The sequence below is a fragment of the Notamacropus eugenii genome, chromosome 2 (genome assembly GCF_028372415.1).
Source record: "Notamacropus eugenii isolate mMacEug1 chromosome 2, mMacEug1.pri_v2, whole genome shotgun sequence".
Taxonomy (NCBI): domain Eukaryota; kingdom Metazoa; phylum Chordata; class Mammalia; order Diprotodontia; family Macropodidae; genus Notamacropus; species Notamacropus eugenii.
In genome coordinates this window covers 47,985,439-48,008,910 of record NC_092873.1, presented here as the reverse complement: position 1 = coordinate 48,008,910, position 23,472 = coordinate 47,985,439, and the positions used below count along the sequence as shown (strand labels likewise).

General features: G+C 40.8%; 1 long non-coding RNA gene across 1 annotated transcript; it reads right to left on the bottom strand.

Moving 5' to 3' along the window:
* Positions 1-20,676: 20,676 nt before the first annotated feature.
* LOC140523466 (uncharacterized) lies at positions 20,677-21,852 on the bottom strand. The gene is made up of 2 exons (XR_011973405.1): positions 21,764-21,852; positions 20,677-21,285 (listed from the first exon to the last, which is right to left on the bottom strand). It is a non-coding gene; the product is annotated as an uncharacterized lncRNA (long non-coding RNA).
* Between the last annotated feature and the right edge of the window lie 1,620 nt (positions 21,853-23,472).

The window sequence follows — 23,472 nt, the reverse complement described above, 5'->3', positions numbered from 1 at the left end:
GACAGAGATCCTTCTGGAAGCAATCATCACCATCACAAATTTTGGGGACAAGTTGTGAAGTGAAAAGGAACATAAAAGTTTCAAACATGGAACTGAAAAGTTAATCATGAATAAACGAATGAAAATTATTAAGTTCTATATGTCAAACATTATCCAAGTGCTGGAGATACACACAAAAAAACCCCCCAAAATAAAAACAGAGACAGGTCCTATCCTCAAAGAAATTACATTCCCAAAAGAAAGTGGTGGTCAGAGAGGGACATTTTTGACCCAGAAATTTACATGGATCTTTTTTTTTTCACATGGATCTTTAATAAGAATAAAGGGGAATAGGTTGACACACTCCATCCAAGGACAATGGCAGAAGTTATTTGAAAACTTCATGGTTCCAGAGGTAAGTAGAAGAAGTTGAGAAGCAAGGGTATTCATTCAGGCAAAGTGGTTGGCAAGGTTAATGAGGAGAAGGGTGTAGAATTGATAATGAAGTGAAACATGGCTGAAATTTTTCATGAAATAGTTATACAGGAGAGGCAGTTACTAATAATGAGAGAAGAGCCCCAGAGTGGAAGTTTCTCCAAGGTGAGTAGGTAAATGATGAGGCTCTGGAGGAGATGGCTGGAGAATTGAGTGGTTCATTGTTACTGAGCTTGTCTTCCTTCCTTCCTTCCTTCCTTCCTTCCTTCCTTCCTTCCTTCCTTCCTTCCTTCCTTCCTTCCTTCCTTCCTTCCTTCCTGCCTTTATCATCTGGGTCAGTTTCCACTTTGCACCCATATATTCTACATCTTTTTGCAAGTGATTTTCTAAAATGTTGACATCCTTTGTTTTTTACTATTAATATATTTTTGTTGCTGATATTATACGTTATTGATATTGTTCTTTTGTATTGATTTTTTGTGGTTTTTGTATCACCTTAATTTCACAATGTATTCCTCTGTTTTTCCCTTGAGAGAAATCCCTTATAACGAAAAAGAAAAGAAGAAGGAGGAGGAAGAGGAGGAGAAGGGGGAAAAGTTCAGTAAAACAGAATAGCACATTAATTAAGGCAACATAATATGCAGTGTCCTACATCCATTATCTATACTTCTGAAAAGAAGGAAAGAAGGTTTTGTTGATGATTTTAGCAATCATGACTGTCTCAATGTGGCATTTAGAATCTGTGGACATGGAGTTGAGACTGTCTGTCTGTCTCTTTCTCCTTATGGATTTGCCACTCCTGTTTTCAGTTATGTGGTGTTTATATAAAAATGCACTTGGTAGTTTGATGGTTCCACAAATAAAAATTGTTTGTTGAGACTGCCCATTTCAATGAAAGGAATTGGCTTTGGTATCAAGGACCTGAGTTCAAACCCTGGTTCTGCCATTTAATACTCATATGACCTTAGGGAAGAAATTTTCCTTTTCTGGCTATCAGTTTCTTCTTCTATGTAATACATTTGGACTAGATGAACTGTAAGATCCTTTTCAGCTCTAAATCTATGATCATACACTAAAGTTGGAGGGAGCCTTAAGGATTGTCTAGTTGTTGGGTCATAAGATGATAGATTTAGAGATGGATGCAAAATTTAGGTCACTGGTTTAACCTCCTTATTTTACAGATGAGAAAACTGAGGTTCAGACACATAAAGTGATTTTTTTCCACCCATACAGTCAGGACTTGACATGACAGAGCCAAGATTTGAACTTCTTATTCCAAATCACAAGTACCCTTTCCACTGCACCATGAGTCCTCCAAAACTCTTCCTATGCAAATAAAGAAACTGAGGCCTAGGGATGTGAAGCAACCTTCCCAAGACCACATGGTTAGTTTATGGCATTACCTACATTAGAACCAACTGTCATGAAGAGAAGCTAATGCTCAAACTACTTTCTTTTGAAAAATAGAAATTGGTTGATGGCTTTTCTGGCATCAAGGTTGGCTTTGTGTTTTTATTTGCTTGTTCGGCTTTGCCTTGAAAAGGTATTTTAAAAAGATGTGTCTCACTTTAAGGGGTGAAATTCTCTCTATCACACTCTGTTAAGAATAGGGAGGGCAAAATACTCCCATGGAACATTTCTTGAACATATATTTTAAACATTTCTAACAATTGTTGGCTTTTACAGCTGCGTACCCTTAAGGTTTCTCCCTTGTGCTAAATGGAAATACTTCAATATGTGGTTTTCAGGGGAAACACTTTCATTCTTTCATTCAACAGACATTTATTATGATGTACCAGGCATATAGTGCCATTAGACGTTTACGATGTGGCAGACCCTAGGCTGTGTACTTGGAATAGAAGGATAAGATATAACATGGTCGCTCCCTTGTAAGAACATGTGTTGTCCTGGGGAGAGACATTATGTTCAAACACAAGTAGGATACAAGGTAGTAAGATAGGGAGAGATACAGGAAAAGGATATGTCAGACAAAGTGCTCTGGGAAAAGTGGAGGAAAGAGAAAACATTTTCAACTGGTGCTTCTCATGGACAAGGTGGCACCTTGACTCTGGGGAAGGTGACACTTGAAGGAAGGGAAGGATTATGAATGAGAGAATGTGTTTCCAGGAACAAGTAGGGTGGCCTTGACGAAGTCACGGAAACAAGAGACTTCATGTCCTGTTTGGGCATCAGGTAATAGTCCAGTCTAAATAGAATGCAGAGTGTATGAATCACAAAATTAGAAGGAATCTCAGAAGTTTTCTAGTCTAATCCGTATCTGAATGAGATTTCCTTCCATATTCCCAATGAGGGCAGTCAAGTGGCACCTGTTACCTCAGGACCAACAGAACTTCAATTGCTACAGCTCTTTTTATAACATTGATAGTTCCATATCCTTTCTCATGTGTATGAGAATATAGTGTTGCATACTAGAATTATGTAGTTAAATACTATCTTTCCTTATTCTGAGGACTATAAAGGAACTAATATTGCTTGCCATAGAACATATGTGTGCATGTACTTATTTTACATAGCCTTTATTTCCTTGTTAGGACCTTGGTTTATTGAAAGTTTATTCACCCTCCTCTATGAACTATGAGTTCAAATTTCATAGGTGGAACTTAATAGAATAAAAGCACATATACTTCTTCCATAAGGCCTTTCATTACTCACTTGAGAGAACAACCCAAGGTCTTTCCTCTGGTACTTCTCAGATAATTCCTTGTTAAGTGTTAATTGTCCTTTACTTTTTGCTTTCACCCCCAAAATCAGCTGAGAAGATTTGCTTCTCTTTCCAGATCAATTTGCACTATGTTCAACGAGGCCCGGATGACCCCAGATAGCACTTGGCATCATATGTTATCCATCATAGGTTATATTGCATTGATCTATTAGTTAACTTTGACTTTGAGTCAATCAGAGAATCTTCCGGATTGATACTCTCATTCCCCTCAACCAATGACTTTACTCAGACTGCCAAGAATACATATGGATGCTGAGGTAGTACAAAATACCTCATTCCCCATCAGTCATCATCCTGAAGCCTTCAGAAAGGAGGGAATATTTCTAACATAGTATTATCCTGGAGACAACAGGGAGCTATTGAACATTTCTGAGCAGAGGATCAATATGATTAAACCTATGAAAAATTATCAGGAAGATTATTTTGGTTGCTGAGTATAGGATGAATTGGAGAAAAGGGAAATAGAAGACAGGGAGATCAATTCAGAGATTATTGAAATAGTTTAGGAGAGAAGTAAAGAGGACCTGAACTTGGGAAGAGACCATGTGAGTGGAGAAAAGGGAAAGATGAAAGACATGTCCAGGCGGTGGATGGTAGTGGTGGTGTTAGAAACAATAGTACCTGTGTGTACGTTTGTCCTTCATTGCCAAAGAAGACCATGCCATCAGAGAAATAATGACATGATTTGCACTTGACTTTGTTTTTTGAGTGAGGGAGGGCTGTGCAGGTCACCAACCTCACTTCTCCTCCAGAGCCATCAGGATGACTGGAGATGACCCAGGATGAGGCAATTGTGGTTAAGTGACTTGCCCAAAGTCACACAGCTAGTGAGTGTCAAATGTCTGAGGTAAGATATGAACTCAGGTCCTCCTGACTCCTGCACTGGTACTCTATCCACTGCACCACCTAGATGCCTCAGAAACAATAATATCTGGCAACTGGTTGAATATACAAAGTGAGGGAAAATGAAGAGCCTAGGATAATGACAATGTTTTGAATCTGGCTGACTAGAAGGGTGGTGGTGTCCTCAACAGAACCAGAGAATTTTAGAATAAGTGTGGATTTTGGAGAAAAGAAAATGGCTTTCATCTTGGACATATTGCGAATGAAATGCCTGTGAAACATATGATCTGGAACATTTCCTGGAGCAGAGAATCCCTTTAATCCTGTTCTAGTTTTGCTCCCATCAAAAGGTACTGAGTTTCTGAAGTGCTAAGAAGACTTTTACACAGAACGATTTTCCTATGCTATAACATGGGCCCCAAAGACTGAGAATCAGGGGAACTAGGGTGTAATCCAGGCTAAACGTGCTCTGGGACATCGGGCAGGTGTTTCCATTTCTATTGGTCTCTTTGGCATCCCCACCCATAAAATGGGAGGGCTGGAGCAGATAGTCTTTAAGAACTTTGTGGCTCTCACACCATTCATGAGGCAACTTCATCCAGAAGTCTTATTAAAATGGGCTCATATTCCTAATGCTGCTCTGATATTTGAAGCATAGGATTTCAGGGACACTAGGAAGGCTTCCAATCTCATGAAATTTGCCCCACTAGTATTTATTCTAAGAGGGCAGCTAGGTGGTGCGGTGGATAGAGCACCAGTGCAGGAGTCAAGAGGACCTGAGTTCAAACCTCACCTCAGACGCTTGACACTCACCAGTTGTGTGACCTTAGGTAAGTCACTTAACCCCAATTGTCTCATCCTGAGTCATCTCCAGTCATCCTGATGAATATTTGGTCACTGGATTCAGATGGCTCTGGAGAAGTGAGGCTGGTGACCTGCACAGACCTCCCTCTCTCAAAACAAGTCAAGTGCAAGTCATGTCATTATTTCTATGATGGCATGGTCTTCTTTGGCAACGAAGGATGAACACACACACATTTATTCTAAAGTAGACCCTCAATTCCATTACCCCTCAAGTGGACCGCCACTATCAGTTTGCTTCTTTCTTAATTGCCTCAAGAGCAGGAGCTTTCAATCTGGGGTCTATAACTTGGTTTAAAAAAAGAAACGTGTTTTGATAAATATATTAAAATATATTTTCAATAAGTCTATTTTAATGTTTTGTATTTACTTTGTCACCCTATATTTTTTATTTTATTCATTTAAAAACATCATTCTGAAAAGGGGTCCATAGATTTCACCAAACTGCTGCCAAAGGGGTCCATGACTCCAAAAAGGTAACAGTCCCTTGCCTTGGATCATACCCAGGTCTTTGTCATTTGCACTTTTCGTAATTTTGTCATTTGTCTTTAACAGCCTGAGTAAATCTTCAGTTTTCTTTAGAAGCATCCCAGGTGATAATGTTGGGAAGCCAAATAAGCTTATCTCCTGACGTCATGAGTCAGAGTGAAAGGTCTGACAATTCCATTAAAACAGACTGAAAACACTGAGTACTATGAATAGACTCATATATTTAGAGTTGAGAAGAGGTCTTTGAAAACATCAGATCCAACTGTCTTTTTACAAAGAAGGAAACTAGACCCAGAGTGGTTAAGAGACTTGCCCAAGATCACATATATCTCAACCACCTCATTTTACAGAGAGGAAGCTGAAATTTAGGGAGCAGAGTGCCTTGTCCAAGATCATGAGGCAGTCAACGTCAGAGGTAATATTTGAACTCAAGCTGATGATTGCAAGTTGTATGATCAAATCACTTACTCTTCCTGGGCCTCAGTTTTCTCATCTATAAAAAGGGAGTGTTGGCTAAGGTGACCTGTGAAATCTTTTCCAGTTCGAGAGCTAAGATCCCATCTTTATGACTATAGTTAAATTACTTAATAATTGTGCCTCAGTTTCCTCACTTGTAAAATTAGAGGGCTTTATGAAATGGCCTCTTGGGTCCTTTCCACCTCCAAATCTGTGTTCTGTGATGAAAGAGTTACACGGAACAAGCGCACCAGACACTGGCTCGTCTTGGAGTCAATGATCCTCCTCTCTTGGTGAGAAAAACACTTTTCTAGGTCTTTGGAATCAAAGCCAAGCTAGTTTCCTGCCCAATTCACAGGCTGCATGACAATAACTCAGGGCCCTGTAGACTCTATTTCTATCTGGCATTGACTTTATGTCAATTCACAATTCTTCAGAAAGCCATATTGAGTTGATGCCTATTGCCTTTAGCAATGTAATTTTCAGAGAAAAGCAGCATATCATTAGACTGATTTTATCCAATGAAGCACATATTCAGAGCCTTTGGAAGGATAATATGCTTTATAGAACAGAACCAGAAATATTACAGAGAATAAAGACTCCATTTTCCTGACAGTTTGTGTTCTCCTGTACAAGTTTCCAAAGTCCCCTTGCTTCCTTTGCCTGGTTTGCCCACCTCTCTAACCTTTGAGGATTCTTTTACCTAGGCTCAAATACTAATGAGTTTCTGTTTTGTAAACAGTAATAGATCTTGGATGCTGGACTTCCAGATCCCAAGTCTAATCAAATTAACCAGTTTCATCTCAGAGAATGTGGCCCTTGAACTGCATGGATCTGAAATTTATTCAGTTTGGAGTTGATTTTTTGAAGAAAAAAAAGTCCTGAGCTTCTATGAATTCAAGTGTTCTAACTTAGAATGTTAGGGCAGCTGAGTTACACAGTGGGTAGAGTACTGGGTCTGGAGTCAGAAACACCTGAGTTCAAATCCAGTTTCAGATACTTATTGTGTAACCCTGGGCAAGTCACTTCACTTCATGTGCCTCAGTTTCTTCATCTGTAAAATAAGCTAGAGAAGGAAATGGCAAAATTACTCTAGTATCTTTGCCAAGGAAACCCCAAATGGAGTCACAAAAGAGTTGGACATGACTGAATTGACACAACAACTTAGAATGTAAACCCTTTGTGCAGGAGCTAGTTTAGTGATCTCTGAGACACCAGTTGATCAGAACCATGTCTGTGGTTGTCAGTGCGGGGGCACTATTAGGACTAAGGCTTGGGAGAAAAGGGGAAAAACTGTACAGAAGGAAAAGTGAAGATAAAAAATGTAGGAGAGAGAGGGAGAGAAAACACTAAGGAAGAAAGGGAAAGGAAGCATGTATATAGTGAGGCCTCTGGGGCCCCTCCTGGGGAAGTTTTCTGAGAGAATGTCCTTAGGGAATGGGAAAGGAAATAGGTTTGTGGGAGGTAATCAACAGATGGCAACACCTATTCTTAGAGAGGACTGGATTATCATCAGTGACATGCCCGGTTGGGTTTTACATTCTAAGACTCCAAGGCAGTTTACAGCTCCAGTGTGGATGCACAAGACTTAAAGTGAGGATTACACTGGAGAGACCCTTTTTTATTCATCTTCCCTAGTTGGGAGATCCACCAGCAGAGAGCAAAACGCACATGTAAGGAAAGACCCATGATGACTGTGGAACTGCGCCCTGCCCCCTGCCCCTGCCCATGATTCATCTCTAGATGGGAGATTCCACTTCATACCTTGTTTGAGAGGTGGGGTGACTTAGCCAAAGTCACACTTCAATATATTGGCAGAACCAGAGACAGAATCAAGCAATAATTTGGTACACAGTAGGAACTTAATACATCCAAGAATGCTCAGCATTCTTGATTGCTAGGCCAGTGTTTGGCTATCCACATTATTCTGCACCCAAATTTACCATGGATAGGGTAAAATAATGATCTTAATTTGTCTTGTCTTGTGACAATCTTGGTAATGACCCTTTACTGCTAATAATAAATTGCTAGACTTTGTTCTGGTCTCATATTCTTGACCTTTAGTTCTTATTCAGACCAGGTGTGAGCCCCTGGTTCAATATCCCTCACTTTCATCCTGGTCCTTGATATAAGGACACTTTAATACCAACCTTTCTCTCTGGTCTCTCCTTGCCCATGGGTCTCTACTTTTCATATCCTGTTCACTTGATTAAATTAGGGTTACCTCTAGGTGTGATGGTTTATGAGGCTTGCCTGACCCAGATAACTATAAATATACTTTAAACACAAGTTTTAAAGTTTAATTTCCACATACCTAAAGGGCTTCATGATTTTTTTAAAATGGGGAAAAAATTCTCTTTAAATGTGCTAATGCCATGAGATTCCATGATGTGTGAATTTCACAGTGCTATTGAATTGACTTTATTCAGGATGATCTGGATTTTAGTCACAGATTTTCCACTAACTAGTTGTACGACCTCAGGTCACTTCCTCTTTCTGGACCTCAATTTCCTTGTCTGCAAAATGAGAATGTTGGATTAAAAATGTTTGATTTTCTTGTAGCCGATTCATAGGATCAGAGGCTCAAATATTTAGAAGAATTGTAGAAGTCATCTCATCCAACCGTCTCATTTTACAGACAGGTAACTGAAGTAAGTGACTTGTCAAAGGTCATGGATTATAAGGGTCAGGGTGAGGATTTGAAGCCACCTACAAATCCATCATTCTTTCTAGTGATTTAGGAACTGTCAATGTCTTCCTTTTAGCATTCAGTTTCCTTCCATTCCCAATCCCGTTTCCATTACCATTTCCATTGCCATCCCCATCCCACACTCATCTATCCATCCATCAATCCATCAACAAGTATTTATTAAATGCCTACTACGTACCAGGCACTGAGTTAGGCACTAGGGATAAAAGTACATCCCAACAGTCTCCCCTTCCCAACCTATTCGCCTAATCAGTGTGTGTCTCCTAATCGCCAAACAAGAATTTGCCAGACTTCCAGTAGACTGACATGCTTCTGATCCTGAGCTGGGGAGGATCTTTGAAAATGGATTTGAAGGCTCTGTACTTGGTAAATGGAATTGACTATGTACTTTGTAAATGGAATTGATATAACTAAGTACTGTATTTACATTGCCATATGAAATATTTACAAAATTTCACTCTAGGCTACTCCCTCCCCCTCCTCCCTTTCCTCTCATCACACCTTCCCAACCCGCACTGCTTACTCAGAGCTCAGGAAACAGATGATAATTTTCACTATGTAGAAGAGTTCTTTCCCCTAACAAAAACATTCCCATGACCTTTAAAAACAAAACTCCTACATTTTTATTCACAATATTTGACTCTTGTAGGTATACCTAGAATTAAGTTTGTCACTAGCACTTTGGGCCTAAGTTTGCTTCTCTGAAAAATGGGGTAGTTACACTACATGATTTCCATGAAGATCTATGAATACTGAAGATCTTATAAATGGCTCAATAGAGGTTCCTTAAAGTATAGTCTCCACCAGTGAATTTCAGAAAGACCTGTTGGTCACCTTGTTAATTCATTAGTCAGAACACACACCCTGAGCCACTAAATCTGAAAATATTGTATGGAAGGACAATTAAAAAAAAATCAGACTTGTTGTTTCTTGAGTGTAGGGAATTTACTGAAAGAAACTTTCTCCAGCAAGGCAGGCTGGCATCTCCTTTGCAACTAAGAGAATTGCCTGGGGAGTTAACGGGTTAATCAATCGCCCAGGGTCAAGTAGATGTTAGATGTAGAAACTGAATCCAGGTCTTCCTGATTCTGAGGCCAGCTCTCTATCCACTACACCACACTGTCTCTAGAGGGTGATATGCTACGTTAACATCACCATTATAGCTCGTGACATGGCCAATGGGTAAAAGTGGTGATGTTTTTCTGGGATAGATACATGGAAAGAAGAGTGCTTGTAGAGAGATCTGGATTAGGACTCAGGAGAGGGCTAGTCTAAATCCCCTTATTTACTAGATACACATCCACAGGTAGAGCATAACCTCTTTATGCCTCAGTGTCTCCATCTCCAAATTGGAGATTATAATGTTTGCTGTACCTCACTTTACAAAAGTGTTCAAATCAAGTCTAGAGCAAGTCAACAAATGTTTATGAAGTACCTACTAGCCAAAGGACATAATGAACTTTATAAGTCTAAAAGCACTACATCAATACGTTTTTCCTTCCGTACCACCTCCTGGTGCATATTGACTAGTTTTCACCTGCAGCATTCGAATGCACCAGCGATGTCGCTTTGAATTGAGAAAATGGGACAGTGGTGTGTGTGTGTGTGTGTGTGTGTGTGTGTGTGTGTGTGTGTGTGTGTGTGTGTGTGTGTGTGTGAATATTGTGCTTGGACTTAGGAAAGCTGTTTTAGCTTGGTTCCTAACTGGTTTTGGTCTAGTCACTTCCTCTCTCTGGGTCTATGTTCTCCACTCTAAAATGAGGGAGTTGGACTACATGTTCTTTAAGATCCAATTCAGTCCAATCCAACCCAACCCAAAAAGAACTTTTAAAGTATCTACTAGGTGGTTAGCAGAAGAAGAACTGACTTGGGAGTCAGGAAGATCTGGGTTCAAGCTTTGCCTATGACATATGGGCAAGTCATAACCACTTAGCGCCCAAGAGGCTCTCTAATATTACACACTTCAGAGGAGGTGTTGACCTGCATCGATACAAGGCATTTTCTTACTCACACCAATGAAATAGCAAATCCAGTGTCCTCTTCCCTCTCTCTTCCCCTAATACACTCATAAGGTACAGAAGATATAGAGGCAAAACAACCCCCCCAAACCAGACCTTGTGCTCAGGGAGCTTACATATTTATAATATAATATTTAAATAAACAATCCTGTACCCAATAATTGGGGAAGAAGGATGAAGAGGAGGAGGAGGAGGGAAAGAACATAACATGGAAAAGTGGGGAATCAGGTGTGATGTAGTTGAGCCTTGAAGGAACTAAGAATTCTAAAATACAAATACAAAGGTCACCTAATACAACTTTCTAATTTTACAGACAGAGAAACTGAGGCTCAGCAAGGTTTAAGTGACCCTCACTGGACCACACAGTTTGTAAGTTTCAAAGGCAGGATCTGAACCTAAGTCTTCCTGATTCCAAGTCCAGCCTCCTATTCACCAAGTCAGGATGCTCCCAAGGGACTGTATTTCAAGCATGATGGACATTGCCTTCTCAAAGAGATGGAGTACCATGAATGGAGAATAAGCTAGCTGGGACCAGACTCTGAAAAGCTTCCAGTGCCTAGCTGATGCATGCTTTCCAGCTCCAGATCGAAATCTCTTCCAAAATAATAATGATAATAAGAACACATTCAGAAAGTGCTTTCTGGTTTGTAAAGCACTTTCTTCCCGATGACCCTGCATAGTAGTCTAGGAAATGAAAACAACACGGTAACAAATTGCTTTCTAAATGAAGTGTGTTTCTCTTTAGAAGAGTAGTTAGGCTCAGGGTGTGTGTCTGTGTGCAAAACCAAGATTGAGTACCATGATACAAAACTTCCAGTTTCCCTGGAAACAGGGAGATGAGAACTTGGAAATTACCTTCCCCCTGAACACTTTGAGCTAACACACAGATCTGTGTGGCAGCCACCCAGAATTGGCAATCTTCCCCAGTCCTCCTGGATTGCATGAATCAAAGCTTGGTGCTCATTATGGGATAGAAAACCTGATCCATGATCCTATACCTGTGTAAGTAGATGTATCTTTATTACAAGTACATAGAGAAGCATGAGCCAGAGATATATTATTTTTTCCACATCCTCAGAAATCCCAGAGCTGGAGATTCAAACAGCAAAGGTAGGAAAGGCTCCTTGGTAAATTTATGCCTGTAGGGTATAGCCTACAGATTGAAAATAATCTACAAAACTGCAAGAATACCACCTATGTTTGTGTAGAAGGACTATTTTAGCTGAAAATAAATTTTAAAAAATCAACAGTTTGAAAGATTTTGGAGTAATTTGGCAGAAACTAAAGGAGATGAGAAAAGTGTGATTATTATGATTTCTTATGTTCAATTATGAGGGACAGTGAAGATTAATATGTTGATGGTACAAAGGAAGGAGTGTTGGTCCTTGTGGCTACAAGATCTTGGCTTCAATCCTACCTGTGTGACTTTGGGAAAGTAATTCAATCTCCCTGAGCTTCAATTTCTTCATCCCTTTGGTGTCAGAGTTGGCTTAGATGGCCTCTGAGATCCTCTCTAGTTCTACATCTATGATCCCATGCTTGGACTTAGGGAGATGAGGATTCAAGTTTTGCTTATGCGATGCTGTGTGACCCTGGGAAAGTCACAACCCCTCTGTGCTCCCAGTGACTCTCTAAGAATAGAAGCCAAACCGTACTGAATTCAGATCAGCTCAGGGAGGAGGGCAGCAACAAAGCTCCTCTTTTTATATAGAAAAGGTCTCCTTTTTAACATATGTCAGAGATAATTCATCACTGGGAAAGTATAGTATTATCTGTTTCCTCTATTCCTGTGTCTACCTTAGATTATTGTAATTGGTTGAAGGGTCAGAGGAAGGACAAAAATAAAAGAGAGAGAATCTGGCTAATCCTGTGGCTGACTTTATAGGCCCTCACAGTGAGAGGGACCTGTTCTCCTGACCTGGGCTGGACTCTGAGAAACTTTCCCAGATCCCAGAGGTTCATGTCTCCAAAACAGGTCACCATTACCTCCCAGGGTGCTACCTGAGGAAGCAACCTAAACAATGAACGACAAATGTGCCATCAAAGCTTATTCTCAGCCTTAAGTTTTGGTTTGATTCAACTGTGTTGAACCAGACTCTAAAGCTTTAGAAAAGGAAAGAGATCACCCTCCCCTAAGGGCTATCTGTTCAGTAATTCATCCCTTAGAACATCTGGTATCTATGAGGGTGGGACAGTAGCCAATTATTGGGGGCCCCAATATTTTGGCACTTTTATTGTTGTTTAGTCATTTTTTCAGTCATGTCTGACTCTTTATGACTCCATTTGGGATTTTCTTGGCAAAGATACTAGAGGGGTTTGCCATTTGAAGGACAGGCACTTCATCCCCTGCACCATCTGGCTACCTGCACTGAAAACAGGTAAATCAGTCATGTTGAGATATGTTACCATAGGGTTTTTGGGGTCAGGAGACCTAAGACCAAATTTCACCTGTGATATTTATTACTTGTGTACCTTTGGACAAGTCCCTTCACTTTCTGGGAGTCTTAATTTTTTTCCATCCCTAAAGTGAAGGAATTGGATTAAGTGAGGTCTTCCAGGTTTAGGATTGTTTGAGAAACAACATAGTGCAGTGGAAGGGCACTGAACTTGGAAAGAAGAAGACTTGGGTTCCAATTTGCTTCAGATATCCATTAGTTACTTGACCTCAACGAAATAATGTAAATGCTTTGTGCATCACTTTACCCACCTGTAAAAATAGGGATTGGATTTCATGTCATATAATGTCCCTTCCCACCCTAAATCTTTGATTCTAGGGCAACTAGATTGGTTTGAACATTTTCTCCACTCTGAACCAGGCTCTTTGTCCTTCCTCCAGTTCTATGGAAAGAGAATGAAAGTCCCTATAAGTGCAGAACCTGTACTAAGTACTATGGGCTTAATCTTCTTGCAGCCAGTCTGTTCTCTTGGCACTCGACTTCGTTGGAGAAGCAGGAACATTGAATCAAAACTTTTTAGCCTGTATGAGACCTCACCCACAGAAATACTCCTTTGCCCCTGAAACATTGCTCTTCCTGGCATTTAAGTGGGTTTCATATTTTTTAATGGAATAGGTTTTTGACTCTGTGAGGAGACCCAAAGCAAATGTTTGGGAGACAATAAGATATGGAGAAAGAGCAGTGGGTTCAGTGTCAGAGCCTGGATTTAAATTCTAGCTCTGTTTTTTACTACCTATGTGACCTTAGGTAAGCTATTTTCTTTCTATCGATCTCAGTTTCCTCATTTGTAAAATTAAGGAATTTAGACTAACAGGTTTTTAAGGGCCCCTCCAGCTCTACATGCCTTCACCTTTTATATTCAGGGTGTGTTTCATCCTGACTTTTGGAGGTTAGGGCAAAACTTAAACATCACCGAGTTTGTTTCTGGCCATTTTTCCATTCCAGTCTGACATAGGCCCTTCTATCCTTTCTGTGTGGTCAGACACTTCATGCTCTATTTCCTCCCTCTTCCCTAACATCAGCCCTATATCATTGTGACTCAGAGTCAGTCCTTGTATGACCCCCTTCTGGACCTGTTTGGATTCCTAGCTGAGCCCTCTGGGAAAAGGGAGGTGCTTATCCCCCTCAGGGAGATTGCAGCCAGTCTCTTGGGATGTTGGAGTTTGAGTCTCTTGGGTGGTTGGATGGGAAAGGATAATCTTCCCAAGTCCTTTGGAATCTCATTTTCTTTAAGCATGACCTTACTCAGGGAGTTTTCTGGGCCCAGCTATAATGCTCACAGGTGTTAATCCTAATAGTTCTACCCAAACCATAGCTTTGGTTATGAAAAATGTTACACACACACACACACACACACACACACACACACACACACACACACACACACACACACACACACACACACTGTTCTATATCCTGGGAAAAAACACCATGGTTCTAAATCTATGTTCACTTTTTACTTCAAGCTGAGCAGTCATCCCCAAACAACAGTGAGAGCAGAGTTAGAGTTTCAAATTATTTTTTAAAAAAATATTGCATGACTTCCCTGGGAAAAAATACCTAGTCCTGCAAAATGATATTAAAACTGCAAAATGCCAGTCCTGGAGATGGCTAGCTCATCATTGAATCTTGGCGTTGGCCAGAATCTCTTCTCAAAATCGAGGTCCATGCCAGGAAGCCCAGCAGAAAGCTAATTTGTTCCTGGCAAAAGTCTGCCCCATTGCACTTGCAAACTGATGGGGGAAATGGGACCCTCCCATGCCTGCTGCCTGTTCATTGGAAACATCTGTTTAGTGGGAGCCATTTGCTGGTTGGGGTTTGCAGGGAGTATGTTTGCAGTTGATAATCCTGCATGTTGGAGGAGTGAATTCCACACTGGAGAGTTGCTGAAGGGGAGGAGGAGTGGGTAAGGGGGAAGTGTGGGCTCTGGGAATAGAATAGTCTGCCTGCTAAAAGAGGGGGAGAAAAACATCCAGAGTCACACGTTTCATCAAATTTTAAAAGCACAAATTTGAACTTAAAAGAAGAAAAGGTTGCCAGAATAAAGAGCGTTCTGGAAGTTAGATAAAATAAAAAGCTGGTTGTTTTCAGGGAGTTATATTTCCTTTGCTATTTCTTCTCCACTGAACTAACCACAAATGAAAGTTTCTGGTCTGTGATGCCAGACCCAGAAGGCATCCACTAAGACCATTTCTCTCTTTGTTCCACAGCCCTCTGAGCTCTTCCATTCTCCTCTATCATCTAAGGGGGCAGGCTTAATCTCATCGTTTGGTCTCTGCCTCTCTTGAGCTCTCTCCCTACCTATGGTGGGGTGGTGTAAAGAGCCCTGGACTTGGCATCAGAAGAGCTCTGTTCAAATCCCAACTCAGACATTTACCAGCTGCGTGATTTGGGGCCATCTCTATCCCTTCTCTGGGCCTCAATTTCCTTATTTGTAGAGAGAGTGTTACATTAGCTGACTTCTGATGATCCTTCTTTCATCTGCAAATCCTGGGGTCTCCAAATTTTAGGAGTATTTTACAAATGGGTAACCTGAGATCGAGAGATATGAAGTCATTTCTCCCACATTAGAAATAGACTAATGAGAGCTGAACTGGGCACTTTGGGAGATAAAAGGAAAAAGGATATTGGCCTCTTGCCCTCAGGGAGTTTGTTGTTTTGAGCTGGAGAGTCAGGAATGCTCTATGTGAAGTAGTCCAAAAACAGCACAAGAAAGCAAATAAGAAATATACACACACATACACACACACACACACTCACACATATACACACACTAAAGTATGAGTAGATAATACCGGAACCCAGAGAAGGACAAGATAGAGGGAGAGTTGGAGGAGTCAAAGACTTTTCTGCAGAAGGTTAGAATTCAGCTGAACTTTGATGAATTAATGGAATTTGTGTCCTTGCAGAAGGGAATGCAAAATGACCCAGCTGGAAGGGAGTTTAGAGGTCATCTAGTAAAACCCCTTTACAGAGGGGGAAACTGAGGCCAAATGGAGAGACATAAATCACAAAGATAACAGCTAATGCCTATTGAAGACTGGCACCTAGGAAGGTCTGTGGAAAGTCAGTGCGGTATGCTTTGGACTTTGGGGGAACGGATAAGTGAAACCAAGACAGAAGGAATGAGTATGATATACATGGGGGTTAGGGGATGGGGTGGGACACAGTGGGGGTGTCAAACTGAAATAGAAGCAGGGACATTTGTGCAATCGTTTCTGTCATGTCCAAGTCTTCATGACCCCATCTGAGGTTTTCTTGGCAAAGATACTAGAGTGGTTTGCCATTTCCTTCTCCAGCTCATTTTATAAATGAGGAAACTGAGGCAAACAGGTTAAAGTGACTTGCCCAGGGTCACATAGCTAGTGTCTGAGACCAGATTTGAACTCAGGGAGATGAGTCTCCCTAATTCCAGGCCTGGCACTGTATCTTCTGTGCCACCTAACTGTCCTGAGAAACAGGGACAATGAACCTAAACTCCTCAGGTCACATATTGATTTAGAAAACCACATATTAATATTATCTGTGTTTTAATGTATTTTCACGTATCTTGTTAAATATTTCCCAATAACATCGTAATTAATTTTAGGCAGCATTCAGGAATGTGGCAGACTGTGCTGTGCATTTGACACCTCTGACAAAGTGGTGGGACTGATGAGGGCAGGGGGTAATGTTAGGGAAGAGGGGAAGCTAAGCTTGGATTGGTGTGTCACCCATGCTGGCACTGGATTAAGAGAGAGGATCGGGATGATATCAGGGTTAAGGCTCCCGTTAGGGCCAATTCCCCTTGGGTGCTCTTGTTTCCCCCACCTCTTGATTTAAAAATACATCACTAGTGTTATGACCCTACAGATTCAGAGCTGGAAGAGACAAGTCCAATCTCATCATTTTTACAGATGAGAAAACAGAAGGACCCAGAGCCATTCAGTGACTTGTCAAGGTCACCAAGCTAGTAAATCTCTGAGGCAGGAGGCAGACCAAGGTCTTAAGGACTCTAGTCCCTGTGCTGTATATATGCTATGCTGTCTCAGAGGCCAACTCATCCAACACCAGTTTTTACCGAGGAGGAAAACAAGTCCTAGAGAGGCCAGACATCCTTCTTGAGGTCGCTTATAGGTAGATCATAGCAGAACCAGGGTCTGCCTCCCAATTCTGGCCCTTTGTCCTACTCCACATAGCATCTGTCCTCTAGAATTGCTTTTTTCCTTATTTTAACCTTAAAAGACATCAGATTTAGACTGTAAGCAGGGAGATTGGATAACCTCTGCCATCCCCCCAAACTCCAGCCCCTGAGGGCAGGGATAAGCTTATTTATCTCTGGTGGCCCCTAGATCTCCCGGGGCAGGACCATCAGCCAGGCAGCCATCTCTCTGCTGGGGTCCTAAGAGCTTGTCTGAGATCTGTCAGTCAGTCTCCCATTACAGGCCCGCCATTGATTTTTATGTCTTTCTACACTAATTAGACATGTTATTACTAATCTTTGTAATCACCACAAGGGGCTTGTGGAGAGTCTCAGAGATTCCAATCTAGATTAAAAATAAGAAACATTATCACCTCTGGGAAAATGCAAAGAAAGCAGATGTTATTTTAATGTTTAAATCAATAAAGCTGTTCCAGCTTCTGTTTCTTGCTCATATTGATGAAATTTATAAAAATCCCCATTGAACCCTCCTTCTGTCCATCTCATGGCCCACGGAGGAGGAGGCAGAGTAATTGATTTCTCCAAGGGCTTCCACTGGGAGGCTTCAGAAGAGGAAAAATCAGTCAGAGACGAGCAGATGTGAGGCCTGATTGGGAAGAGCTAGGAGGGATCCTCGGCTGTGTTCCTGTCTCTTTTTGCCCATTGATTTCTTTTTTAGAGGAAGATTTTGAACCAAGAAAAGAAATTCCTCTCTTCCTTAATTAATCTCTCTGTCGATTGTGTACCATCGGCTTTTTACCAGGAGAAAGGCTGCCCCCGGCAGATTTTTTTTAAAAGCAGGGAAGGTGAACCTCTTTACAGAGAAACTGGGGCTTTGAAGAAGGATAAAAAGCATTTTTCAAATAAGGGGAATACACGGTAACACATTTTCTCCAGTGATTGAAACTAATAAGTGTTGACATCTGAGGAGAAATGATCCCACTTTAATGGCCCGTAGAGACAGATGATAATTTTTGATTTCATAGCTTGAAGTGGCATATGGAATCGAAATGAGCTAAGAATGGGTGAAATTCTGTGCCAGGAGAAGTGAGGACTGGGGGCTGCAGAAGGTGCCTGGGGAGACGCCAAATGCCTTCTTACAGGAAAAGGTTGCCAGGTTTCTGGCAGCAATTGAGGGGCAGGCTTGTAAGCACCGGATAGGCCCACCAGGATTTGGGAAAGCTCCCTGCGTCTTGGCACAGGATTCTCTTCCAGGCATAGTCAGAATCATGGATTTGTAAACAATAAGATATACTACCTGCTCCTGTGGAAATGGAAATAGTTCTGGTTTTGTTTTCCGAGGACCTGGGTCTGAATCTTGAGTTTGGGGCTTTCTATCTGCATGACTCTAGCTAAGTTGTATCAATTGCCTTGGACTTCAATTCTCTCATCTGTAAAATGGGTTGGGATGGATTTGGAATTGGATTTCTATTGCGATGGGATCATAGATTTCAATTTGGGAGAGACCTATGAAGTTATGTAGACTCATCTTCTAATTGTATGGTTGAAGAACCTGAGACCCAGAGAAAGGGAATAATTTGCCCAAGGTATCAAAAGTAATAAATAGCAGTGTGGCATTTCAAAAGGTTTGAAAGACATAATTTCTAGGTAATTTAATCATTTCATTAACAATGCCTGCATTTTATAAAAGGATGATCATCTAGTCATCTGTCTTTTAGACCAAAGGCAATCATAATGGAGTGGGCTTATGGTTTATACACCTTTTGGAAGAGGGATGTTCCTGAGGGTCACAATCAACTCTGACTGGTCAAAAATGAATGGTTAGACCTGAAGTTTGTTTATGTCATTTACTTCTTAAGTTACCCAGTGCCCCTTGGTCAGTCTATTCAGAGAATTTATCCCCACCCAAACCTGAATTGAGTACAATGACTTCCCCACCTGAGTGGGATCTGGATAGAGGAGAAGGTTAGCTCAACTTCAGAGACGGAGATCTTGAAATGAGCATCAAAGAAAAAGGTGGAAATCTGAATCCCCCCAAACCTTTGGTTATTAATAATCACTTCTTTCATCAGAGACAGATGCTACTGTCCAGTTGCCGATAACTCTACTGACTTTTTCAGTCTTAGTGCTGGCTGGGTTAGTCATTAGCTGCTTGACTTGTCCTGCATTCATGGTGCTGGCTACTCCTCTACAGACCATAGTCTTCATACATGCGAGTGATGATTACACTTCAGGAAGGGAAATTCTCCTCACTTTGAATGAATATGGATTATCCTGTACAACAGTGATCCTGAAACACTAAAAATGTGTTGGGGGTTTTGTTGTATTAGTCTCTGTATTCTCCTTAGTACTTAACACAATAAATATGTAATGAGAGGCCTGCTAACAGTGACTTTGATCCCCTTGTCCATTCTCAAAATTCTAGTACTAACTCTGGTGCCTATTAAGCTGCATTTGCCCTTCAGAATTCCTCTGCTTTACTTTCTCATGTCACTGTTCCCTATATGGCCTTGGGTTCCTGGACTCTTACAAGTCAGGCCCGTGAGGTCGAAGGCCAAATTTCCATATAGTTCTTACATATGGCTCTCACAGAACCAAGTGCCTATGTGTATAATCTGCTATCAACCAAATGCTTCTTCTCATGTCAATGGCTGCCTTCCCTCAAAGGAATCAGCTTGCTTCATCATCTGGATGCCCACCTTCTAAGACTCATAGCTTTAGAACTGCCTTGATGGAGATGAGGATGTAATCTAGTGACCCTAAATATCTCAACAATGAAACTATTATTTAGCAATACTTAATCAGTGATTCTTTTCTCTAGCCTACTCTGATAACTAACCCATTTTCTTACTCATTCTAAGAAAGGGCGCATGTTCTGGAAAGATTTGGACCCAGAGAACCTCGGTTAAAATCCTGCCTCTGCCACTTAGTATGTTTGTGGCCTAAGCTAAGTTAATTCAGCTCCCTGGGTCTTAATTTTCTCTCCTATTTAGTGAGGGTGGTTGAACTAGAAGCCCCAGTATAACCCAAGACTACAGTGTCTCAGGTCCTGTCTAGCTCTAAAGCTCTAAAATTTGTAAAATTTGTTTTTATCTTTTGTTTTTGTATCACTTACCTTTCCTAATATGTTTCTCTAATGTATTAGAGGGTAATCTTTTCTAAGTGTCAGATGTACATATGCTCTCAAAATGTATATACGCAACTTGAGTAATGCATGGATCGATATAGTTTGAAGACTGGATCACCTTTGCAGAAAGTAGGAGGAGGTCTAAGCCCAGATCTTCAGATGCCTTGTTGGTGTAGGGTTGGATTGGCAGAATTCAGGACTGCTCAAGGTTTGATGATCTCTTCTGACAGGTTAGAATTATATGTATTCTTCCTTCTTGCCAATATCTCTAGTTTATGGTAAGATGTTTAGGGGTTCAGAACAAAAGCTATTTCCTTGATCACTATTAAGTGGGAAGGTAGCAAGCTAGCCTGTAGCTTACTTTCGCCAGATTATAGAACCTTCCCATAAATGTTAGTTACACAAAAAATCACAGATATCGATTGTAAGTAAACGCATTTATTCAATCAAAAAAAAAAAGCAAACAGAAATTGGAATTCTGCAATCTAGGATCTACCAAAGTTTACGCAAAAATAAATGAATTTTTCACATGGGAACACGATATGACTTTAACTTAAAGTAGAGGAGAGAGAGAGGGAGGGAGGGAGAGAGAGAGAGAGAGAGAGAGAGAGAGAGAGAGAGAGAGAGAGAGAGAGAGAAGGAGAGAGGGAGAGAGAGAGATAGAGAGAGACAGAGAGAGACAGAGAGAGACAGAGAGAAACTCTCAGTGGACCTGAGGGTGGTTCACTTTTAGCACTCTCTAGAACTGGCAGTCCTGGAGGTCATGGAATATGATGGAGCCAGCTCCCATACATGGCCATGGCCCTTAGTCTGGGGCCCATAATTTGAAAGTCTGCTTTTCTTTATTGCGTTCTTGGAGCTTCTTTCTTCATAGTTGTCTCAGAAGGCTCTCTCAAAATATGTCTGCTACAAATTGAAGTTAAGTCCCTCATTCAGGAACAGAGCATTTCTCTCACCCTTCTCTCAGCTTTCTGGGAATTATTTCTTTTTCCTTTGGAAGTTGTCTTAAGCCCGGACAGAAGTAAAGCTATGTAACAAAGAATAAAACAAAACAAAACAAAAAGCAAACAGTTCAGCAAAACTAAATGAAATATCAACCAAGCCTGGCATTGTGATTGTTCTACTCTCATAGTGTACTCCCCCTGCAAAGATGGGAGTCTCGTGTTGAGAAGATGTTTTCTATTATTGAAAATTCAGGGTCAGTAAATATGCCCTGAAATTTCCTGAAAACAATCTAGTATACTGTCTTCCTGTTTTTCATCAGCTGAACCCAGCTCATGACCCATTTCTACTTTCTGGTCCAAATGTATATACTTCCCAGGAGAGATTCAAAAGAGTGTAGACTGAACATCTACACAGGAAAGACAAAATGAATGATGCTAATTAATGCTGAAACCCAGATTTCAGCATGCCTCCAAAAGTTTTCTCAGTCATAGGATCAAAGATCTAGAGTCAGGAGGAGTCCCCTCCCTTATTTGGCAGAGAAAGGGTGGTCTCAAGATTACCTGGTGGTGTTGACATTATGGGCTCACATATTTCAGAAATAAACAGCAACTGGGAGGTGAGCACGCTATCTGAACATCTTTCCTTGAAGTGATTGTAGAATTTAGAGCTAGGAATTAAGGAACCCAAGATAACAAGAGTGACCATAGCAACATGAAGGGAAAGAGCAACAGTGAAAGAATCAAAACTGAATGTCATGCATGGCCAGGTCCTCCAGTGGCTTAGGTTTGCAGAAGACATTGTGCTGATTGCATCGAACCTCAAGACATTGAAGATATATATATATATATATATGCTGTAGGATCTATTAATAATAATAACAATAGAAATTTTTTAGCTCAGCATTCAAGGCCCTCTGAAGCTTAACTCCAACCTACCTCTTCAGTGTTCTTTCACATTGCTATTATAGTAGAATGGGACACCTGGGATTGATAGTCTCAAACAATACTTTCTCGGAGGATACCAATCCCAGGATACCTAGATAGGTCTTGCATGTTATTTATAGCTCAGGCACTCTAGAATTCAAGTCAAAGTATATAATTATTTGCTGCTCAAAAAAGTAGCAAGTTGGTCCAGTAGACAGAGCGTTTAGGAGTCAGGAAGACTTGAGTTCAAATCCAGCCCCAGACACTCACTAGTTGTGTGACCCTGGGCAAGTCACTTCACTGCTTTCTGACTCTGTTTCTTCATCTGCAAAATGATATAATAGCCACCACCTTATAGACTTGTGAGAATCAAAGGACTGAATATGTGAAAGACTTTGTAAACCTTACTTAAAGTGCTATAAAATACTAATATTATTACTATTATTAAAATACTTTTATTGTTATTATTAATTATTGACATATTTCTTGCCTGCCATTCCTGTGCATCCAGGCAAACCAACCCTTAACCCTAGAATACCCTGCCTCTTCATCTTTATCTTCTTCTTCATCTGCCTGAATACTTTTCATTCAAGGCTCCCCTGCTTCATAAAACCTTCCCTGATCCTAGCCATGGAAACCATTCTCTTCATTCTTATTTTTTCTTAGAGTACTTTACCTAGCTCTCTCTTCTGGAGCTGAATGGTGCAGTGGCTAAAGCACTAGATCTGGAGTAAGGAACTCGAGTTTAAATGTGGATTCAGGCTTTTATGAATTATATGACCTTGGGCAACCCAATTAACTTTGATCTGTCTCAGTTTCTCCATCTACAGAATGGAGAAGATAATATCACCTACCTCATGGAGTGTTGTGAGGATAAAATGAGATCATATTTGTAAAGCACTTTGGAAAAAATAAATTATGTAATTGTTAGTTATTATTATTCCTTCATCATCGTCTTTCATTATACTTATCTATATGTAGATTCTTTCCCCTTTTGGAGACAGCGCTTGGTAAGATTTCTTGCATACAGTTGGTGCTTAATAAATTTCTTTTGAATTGAATTGAAGCGTTAATATATTGAAGGTGGAGCCAAAAGAGCTCTTCAAAATTCTGGTGATATGTACCAGGCATACTCTTAAGACCATGAAAACTGGAAAAAAAAATCTTTTTTCCCTCATGTTATTTAAATTTAGCCTTTTAGCTTGCAACTTACAATCTTGTCTGCTGATTAAGCCAGTGGAGACTGAGCCTGCCGCCGAGACTAGACTCATAATCATTTGAGAAGTCGGGTAGTGGTACCTCTCAGCTGCATGTGGCCATGGCCTCAGAAGACCTCCCAAACCTTC